Below are 9,417 nucleotides of genomic sequence, written 5' to 3'. Positions count from 1 at the left end.
GCGCGCGGAGCAGATATTGCGCATTACAGAAATTACCCAAGCTGGCGCTTGCGTTGGCACGAGGCCCCTCACGACGTGGGAATGTGCGTGCGCGCTCAGTATTTGAAGTCGGCATCTTCTGCTTCTGTGCCCCCTTTTTTTTTCTTTAGCGCTCCCACGATAGCAGAAGATACGAGTCATGCGTTGTAGATTGTATAATCTATTTCCGACCGCTCTGATGCGTTATCACTCGGATAAATCTATTTCAGGAGACGTGTGCGCTTTGTGCAGGCTTTATTCTGATGCTTACTATTTTCGCATCAGTTTGTTATTCAATTCGTAGTGTCAACGTCATATGTGAACTACTGTTAACAGCTCTGACTTGAAAGCCTTTCTATGGATGCAATCACAAGCTGCGTGCTACGCGGTGACGCACGGCGTCACTAATGGAATCCTAGGTGCTCGAGTCAAACGTCGCTGACGCTTCAACCCGAAGGCAGGACAAAATGCGCTTCGAAAATATCAAGAATATTGAGAAACGCTCAAGCCACCAAGATTTAAGAATGAACTTTCGTAACCAAATGTTCCCGTCGATCGTGCTGGGCCCTGACATTTTAATTGACGCTTCTGGGTGTCTCGTTCGTGCACATTGTGACTGCTCTCAAGGAGACAATACGATTGTAAATGCGTCTTTCTGAGAGAGGGTAGCTTTCTGTACTCAAGCTGTTACGGACCACATTGGAAAAGCGTCGTAGTGACGCTGTGGCTGAGTGATCTAGAGTAAGATCATAGGGAGCGTGGCATTGACAATGTATACCGCCTTGTAAAGCAAAAGGTTATTGGATAGCCAGAAAGTAACTGCCGAAACCGCACAAAATATATTATGACAGCTGTAGCCTTTGCATTATTCACTTTTTATTTGTCTTTAGCTGATTCCAGCCAATCTGGCCGTCTTCCGCGTGGTAGTGTTATGGTTTCGTGCTCAGTAATCCGCCTAGAAGGATTCACTTTAGAAGCAAATTTAATGCGCTGTAGCCTGTTCGCGTATTTTATTCATTATGCAGATGTTTTGTTATTGTTGTTGTTGTTGTCCTCGGTATATAATGATCAACCTTCTTCTGAGTGCAAAATTACTGCGTTTTTGGAACATTTCGTTGAATGAGAAAGCAGGTCGATTCTTAGTGCAATAGAGAAGAGAAATCACGACAGTTGACTTTGGATAGTTGGAGAGATATAATTAGGGGTGAACAGAAACCTCCTCAGCTCATACGCGCTTTGCGCCCGTGTTTCATCACTTTTCATATGTCTTGCTTTCTCCACGCTGTGCTGCCTTTGTTAACAAAATTATGTATCGTGAACTGTGAAGATCAATGCTTTGCCAAATGCTGTCCTCACATATGCGTAAATATTACCCTCGTAGACGCTTGCTTCATAGCTCAGAAACGCCAGTCCAGTCTTGTGTCTGACGATCAAGTCACACAAACGATGCAGTCTCATCGAAAGGGATCATTTGTGCTCTGCCTATCCGCCCTGTTGCTATGCTGTAGTACTAGTCTTACGCCGCTGATCAATAGACTGCTTTCGCTGAAGGGGCAGTTAGTTATTGTTGGTTGCTGACGATTAATGAACGGTGGCCAGCTGAACAAAGTTTGGCACTTGAAGGCATCGTTAATTTCGTAAGTATAAAGGCGCAGTGGCAATAATTGTTATAATTATTTATTTATTTGTTCATTTATTTGTTCATTTATCTATTTATTGAAGTCTTTAGGTGCATACAAGCAGCGAGATCTTCCTGAACAGTGGTGCTGTGTGATGCATAAAAAGATTCATGTATCAAGTATAAGTCAGCTTGCGATTGGCGCTCACTCACGTCAAAATAGAATGCATATATGGCGAGATGCGTAGGTGATATTGTGTCACCGTCCAAGGAAGAGAAAAATGAGATGTACTCTCTGCAGAAACCAAAAATGTGAGATAGCTGTGTTGGCAATCCACTGGCACCAGAATTAAACCCTTTTATGATAAACGCTGCCCAGCTTCAAAGCACCATTCGTTGAGCCTTTAATGCGACGCAGACGAAATGTCGTGACACCTGTAGCGAAGGGCGCTAGCTTTGAACTGCTGCCAGGTGTGGCGGAGGCCGGAATACGGGTGCAAGAAGCCCGCTGCTCTTCCGCTCGAGCAACGGGCCACCGTCGTGCTAACGTTGGTGTCTTTTGTTATTGCAAGCGTCTACTGCAAAGAGGCGAGTAACGCTAATGCAGTTTTAATCGAATTCCACCTTATTTCCAGCTAGTAAAAGAAGCCAATTCGAACTAAAATAATTGCAACTGTATCCTGGGTACCGAAATGAAATACATGGGTAGAGGAACGTACTCACCAATTTTATTAAGCTATGTGCGGAACCGTGTCCCATTGGCGCAACCGAACCACCGTTTCGCGCATGATTAACTGCGTTTTAGTTGTTCAGCTTGTCCGCTTGAGCCTCAATATAATCTCATCCACTCAATCCTATGGGTAATCAAGATTTAGAGTGTATATACTGGCGAATCACGCATGTGCCAGGGATTGTAGGCAGAGCTTTGAATAGACGTCGCATCGTCGGCTTGGTGGGGCGCGTAAGGTATGTAGCGAAACGTCTCCGGCGAGTTGCAGCAGCAGTATATCTGCCACGCAGCTGAGGCTGTGATACTACTTCGACGCACTTAAAGCAGCTCACCCAGCACAGGAGTGAGCGCGGGCACAACTTAACTAACATCCAAGTTTGCCATGGCAGTGAGTTTTTTTTTTTTCATTACACCGCTCTCAACGGGAAGCGTTTGTAAAGAACGGCTGCATTTACCATGCCACGCGAAGAAAAAAATTTTTCTTTTCACCGCCAAACTAGGAACCGCGTCCAACATTTTAGTATTTGCGCTATTATTTGTGAATGACTACATCTATCACAGCAGCGACTTCAGAGACGAAAAGAAGATATCAGTCTACTCTGCAACTTTTCAGTCTTGCAGGCTACTCACCTAACCAAATTTAAGCGCGCAAATACTGGGGTGATTGATTGAAAAACGTTCTTTATTACATGCGCTTTGCGTGCACTGCGCTTAAAGGGACACTGAGAACTCTGTCATTTTTTTTGTTAGCAAAATATGATAGTTCGGCATTTCATGGCTTTGTTGCCGCTTGTCCGGGGGCGAAAGATGCATTTATTTCAAAGAAATTTGGATTCGAAGATAAAAAAGTTTTTCCCGCCGCTCTGAATCAAACTCAGGGAACTCTTATGACGCCACGGCAACTCTTATGACGTCTCAGAACGGGGTGACGTGATACGTGACGTAAACGCAGACTCCGTGATTTCTGACGGCTAGCGGTGTGGTGCGCAACCTTCCTTTGCCAGCCTCAGAGATTCGTGGCCACATGAAGTAAGGAAAATTCCTCCAAGGTGGCGCCTCTTGTCCTAGGAAGTCATCACGCTTGTACTTGTGAGATTGGCCTGTGGCGGCGACACCTGTATTTTGGTTCTTGCTATTTTCTACATTACAAGAGCTTTATTTTCAGTAAGAGAGGCGTTTTTGTGGTCAGGAGCTGCTATTCTATCGATATAAGCCAACTTCAATTTCTCCTCAGTGTCCCTTTAAGGTATCAGAATAGGTGCGTTGACATTTTGGCTACACCACCCGCTTTTGCAATAGGGCACGAAGAGGGCACAACAAAAAGTTCAAGCAATACACAGCGCTCAACGATCTATTTACCTGACCTGTTCCACTCTACTTCTACTTCTGCTCATTTGCAGTGCTTTGCATGGGAAACGTGCTTCATCTCTGGAGATTTAAAACGGCAGCTTTCAATCCTTACACTCTATCAAAACCAAGGTTCAGGTGCGCAACCAAGAGACTGACATAATGGAAATACGAATGATCATGAAATGACGGCAGCAAAAAAGCTCGAAGTATAAGTAACAATTACTAAAAATAACTGACTTTGTTGGTGCAAGAATAGACAATTTTGTCTCTTACTTTATGAGCAATGTTGCAACGCTTTCAGTTTACTATTCCGCTCTGCTACAGGGCTCAAATAAAGCCCGTGCCAGCAACTAGGGCCACGCAAACACGTTCAGCATACAAGGCAGCCCGCGTAGCAAAAAAAGCTCACGGACCTCGTGCGATGTTATTCTGCTGGAACGCGTGGTGCGCCCCACGCGAAATATTATTTTTCCTGCCTCCCCTCTGCGTGCAGGATCGATATCTGATTAGAGCGGTGCTCCAGCACACTGGCTCCACATGTTCCCTCTTTTCTTCACACCGGCACCACAGCTAATATTTCGTTATTCAGAGGCACGTCACGTAAACACTTCTCCCGCTGCTCCCTACAGTGTTTCCTCTGCCCTTATTTTAGAGTCTTCCCACGAAGAGCGCAAAAAATGTCGACAGAGTTTTCTGACCTTCCTTTTCTTTTTCTTCATTCAAACATGGAGAAAACACCTGCACAATGCACACAGGCACTAAAAGAGAGCGCTACTGTTTGTTCTGTGTAGAACTATGACACTTAGAAGTAAATTTGAGCCGAACTAGTCGCTTTCGACAAATCTAATTACCTCTCCTCAGGGAATGTTGCTTTCGTTAATTTGATTTTCACCTGCATGTTAGCCCATGTTTAGTGAGCCATATTTGAAACGTTCGAGGCTTCAAAGTTATCAATGCAATATCTAGCTGCTAGCAAGTTCAAACACGTTGTTTTATATGTTCCTGATTTCATAGTTTGATTTTCTGGTGTGAGATGAAATGCTCTTGAATTTTTGCCTCCTATTTATGCTCCCCCTTCCCATTTAAGCACCTGCTGAAGCCTGAAACCCATCGCAGCACTTTGCAACGCTAACGCTCAATTTGTGCCACGCTTTCTGTTCCACCGAAAAAGCATCTTTACCGCGTAAAGAAGACCCTCGTGAACTGTTCATCCTTGCGTGGTTCTCTCCGTAACTCCCGGAAACGACCCTCCTGTCTTCGCGTGAAACAACAAAAAAGCCACTATAAATACAAGGTTAAAAACTTAGCGCAATCACTGTCATTTTCAGCTCACCTCTGCCACGTTTTTTTGTTTGTTTCATCCTTCCCACCGCCATACTAGGTGCCATTTGCCGAGGGAAGTAATTGAATCCTGGGAGCGCACGTCAGGGGAAGCAAGACTCTGGCGCCGTCGGTTCCTGTTTGTCGACGACAAAAGGGCAAATCAGTGCTTCGCCCACGGTTGAGAGGGAAACACAGGCAACGACGAACAGGACCTCGCGAGATGGGAAAATGTGGCGCCAACTGGCGACGAAACAGCAAGGCGCAAAGAGCGTCGGCAGCGCTTCTTTTTCGCAAAAACATTTTCTCACAAAAGTTAATAGGCCGGTAGCAAAACCTCTTCAAGTTACCCCAACCATAACTCCAACATGTGGCTTTCGACAAAGTCGGTTGTCTCAGACTAAAACGCGACACGTGTGGATGCAGTCTTCTGAAGTGGAGGACCTGGGGCATGGAGCCGTGGCATGGAATTCGATGACTCACTTTTGCTTTATTTTGCAGAAGTTAAGGTGACCCGTGACCATGAAACTATGAAAGGACAATAGCTATGCGAATAACGATAGGATGATGCGCAGTTGGCATTTACTCTGAGGTGATGAATACTAATAACTTTTAAGTATCCCTCTAGACAAACCTCTCTAGCCATTCTCCTTTGCAAATGCACTCACATATGAGGAAGAAATTGGTAGGCTAAGAGAAAAGGCTTGCAATTATGATGTAGAGTGCGCAGCGTTCTATGTAAAGGAAAATGATGTGTGCAATGTTAAGCTACAAGAGGAGAGCTGAGTGGATTAGAGGCGAAAACAAATTATTGATATCCTAACTGATACCCAGAAAAAAATATGCACATGGGAACAGCATGTTATATGGACAGGACATAACTGATAGTCTTTAATGGGAGGCGATCCCAAGAGAAAAAAGAACGCAGAAGAGGATGGCAGGCAGGAAAGTGTGCAGGTTATATAAGTGAGTTAGTTTGGGTAAGGTAGAGGAGCTGGTTCAAGGCAGCGTTGACAGGAGGTTACCTCAAGAGGCTTTTGGTGTGCGAAGCGCGTCGCTGGCGTATGATGACTACAAAGGTCATGCCCACTGATTACGGTTTTATGTCAGATTCAGTTCCAGAAGGAGAAACACTTTCCTTTGCAAAGTTTTGAGACACTTATAACACTTTACGATCATTTCTACTTTTCCTAGTGATGCCCGCAAGACAGCAGGTGTCTAACACAGCAACAAAGATTGGGCAGGTTAAAACACTGAGAGTTCAGATGCTCGCGTCTACACGTGTGTCATAGTTCACTTAAACCATGAATAGCTAAATTAAAATAAGCGCAGTACCCAAAGAGCGGCGGGTGGGACGGTAAAACATTTAAAACTCATTTTCTTTGAAGAAGCTGTGTACTGACGTAGAGGAGTATTAATATAGCGTTATGGTGTCTTATGTATAGTATTTTTTTAAATAAGCCGTATCTACTTAAACTCAAATTTAAAAGAAAACGAAAGCTTTTTATCAGCAGAAACAGTAGTGCTACCAAGCAATTTTATGATAGGCTTCACATATTATCTAGACCTGCTCTACAGGATTTAGTGAAAAATTATGCATATGTTTTAGTAAACATCAACATGTACACTTTCAATTTGACACTTTTCGAAGCGAAACACTGGGTTTCACCGTGTTTTTTTCACAAAACTTTATTTCTACACTTGTTTCCAGGCTCTCCCTAGTTTTTTTCTGTTTGTGAAAACAATGTTTAAACATGGTTAAGCTCTGAATGTATGAGGAAAAAAACTGCGCATTCATTCCCTGCAATGAGCGGCACTGTGCTTAACAATAAACTAGTAAAGGCGAACAGAAGGGTGCTGTCGGAAGCACTGACGTCACAGACATTTTTTCTAGTGTTCATAATTGGGCAGAAGAAAAGCAAGCTGGCTGAAATGAATTGGATCATATATTTTAGAACACAGAAGCATTCTAAATTCATGTGTGTAGGTAAATGGTAGATGCGCACATTAAGCAAATCGATTCGGAAACAGCCAATATTGTTTCCTATCTGCCTGTGCTAAATTATATAGCTTGTAATAATGATTTGAGGAAGACACTGCCAACTAGCCCAACTGCAAAGGTATAGTGTACACTGCAGCAGGTGCCCATGCTTGCTTCAACGCCGACAGGGCTGATTATCCGATTATCCGACAGGGCCGATTATTCCGTCGTTATCGTCGTCTTCACGGTTCAGACCTTACGCTTTTCCTGCCCCTCGCCGTCGAGTAGAAAGTACCTGTGAGGAAGGAATAAATAGAACCACGCTCGAAACCTGCGAGTCACAAGCTGACAAAGAAAGTCCTCAATAGTGGACATGGCTCATTTTCTATTTCACGCAGCATTTCTAGGCTTTACTTGGAATATTTCGTCCTCACAGCTTTTTCAAAAGTTTAACCTATGATAAGGCTTCGATTACAGAAATGTTAGACTTAGTTTTGGTTTCTGGATTGAACTCATTATGAAAAAAAAAACTCCTCACGTTGTTTCAGATCATTCCTTATGATGACAGTAGCGAGTGTAGAGCTCAATTTTTTGGCATGAGTTTACACATCAAATTATCAAAAAGAGTCGGACCTGACAACACGGTTCCATCGTTCAGTGTTAAAGCTATTAATTGCTTCTCCAAGTAAACCGGCTATTTCGTTGGAAGTTGATATAAATTAAACATCAGGTGCTAAAATCAGCGCCATACATATACGTTATTTTTTTTATTTCTGCGAGCAAAAACATCAGACTCCTTAATTTGTGCTGTATTTAGAAAACTCATTGTTCATGTCTTAGTTTAATTGCTTTCTCAACATCTCTTTCCTAGTTTTCAGCAACGTAAACTGCCACCATGCTGCCAGTAGAGCTGTCATCGGCATTGCTAATAGCCAGGAATATTTACACATTTTGGGTAATACTTCTGGAAAAGAAGGGAACGTTATATTCTTTACTTTTACCGCCATTAAGTCATGTTTGATAATATTTATCTATTGCGCAGATCAGGTGCTTTCAGTACAAGGACATGAGGTACAAAGGCTTGCAGAATTGAAATAATTCGGGGTATGGGTAAAATAAGCACCGGCATTTATGGAAATCTCAAAAAGACTACTAGCGAAAAAGGGCGAAGAGCTGCCTCGATAAAGAAGTATACAGCTTATATGGAGGTAGGTTATTTATAAAGTACTGAGAGGTATTTAGAAATTAATAACGGCGCCGGCGTTAATTTTTTAAGAGTGTTGTGTTGTGCTAAAGGGCAGAAGTTAAGTTGGGGATAGAAATAAATTAGAGAGCTGTTGCCAGTTTAGCACTTGCTGCCCACGACAACACCGCAAATGACGCAGTTCAGAGGACCTGGGCTCGGCACTGTTCAAAGCACTGGAAGCGCAGAGTAGAATATGATATGCAGAAGGCATCGCGAAATCAGATGGTAAAAGGGCGGCAGCTAAGGTAATTGAAGAGCTCTACAGAAAGTGTGTGGACTCATGGAGGCAAAAGAGGACGAGAAGACTTAACAGCAAGTGTGCAGTGAGCCAGGAAAAGAACTTTAAACAACGTGTCAAAAGAACTAGATTAGTTGAATGGAAAAAGATCAGACTCTAGACTTCTATAGAAAATTTGGAAAGCAAATAAGGAAGCTTTCAATCTACGACAACTCGAAGGGCAGCGCTCTCTTTATTTTTGATAGCGTTGTTTATTGCCTCTGGGCAGAAGGGGAGTTGGGAAGAATGGAGAAAAAAAAAGAAAAGAGCGGGTGGGTGTTAAATGAAGCATAAAAGGTAAGCCGATCTAATGAAGGCGAGGAGGGATCGGTGATGTGACCCCTGCGTCCAAAAAATAAATGAGGACGGGTTGTCTGGCTGGAGACCCGCTGCTGCCAGGTGGCGAATTCCGGTTAGCTTCAGCGCCGGGCAATCCCGCAACAAGTGGTGAATGTCATCCTCAGTGTCTTGCGAGTTGCGGACTGGACACCCTAGGCGGGGATATAAGTGGCGAAATTGGGACCACGCCCTAGTTACGGAAGGAGTGAGGGCAACCCCGGCCCGGATCCTCCGGAGCACAACCTCCTCAGTACAGATAAGACCACGGGGGAAGGTTATCGCACACGGAGGGACGAGGGCACGTATACGGCGCAGGAGGTGTTTCTTTCTTGTGAGAAGGAGGGTAGCATCATCCATACTGAGGAATTTAGGTATTGTTGTGGGTAGGGTCGCCAAGTTTGCAGAATCTGCAGAGCTTTGTGAATGGAGCAGGTCACATGGGACCCACTCAATTCGAATGGCTTTCGGGATGCGAACCGCCAGGCGATGTATATGCTGGCACATTTCTGAGCTGCGGCTGACGCATTGAAATAGACGT

Source organism: Amblyomma americanum, chromosome 2 (genome assembly GCF_052857255.1).
Source record: "Amblyomma americanum isolate KBUSLIRL-KWMA chromosome 2, ASM5285725v1, whole genome shotgun sequence".
Taxonomy (NCBI): domain Eukaryota; kingdom Metazoa; phylum Arthropoda; class Arachnida; order Ixodida; family Ixodidae; genus Amblyomma; species Amblyomma americanum.
Note: the sequence above shows the minus strand (reverse complement) of the source record.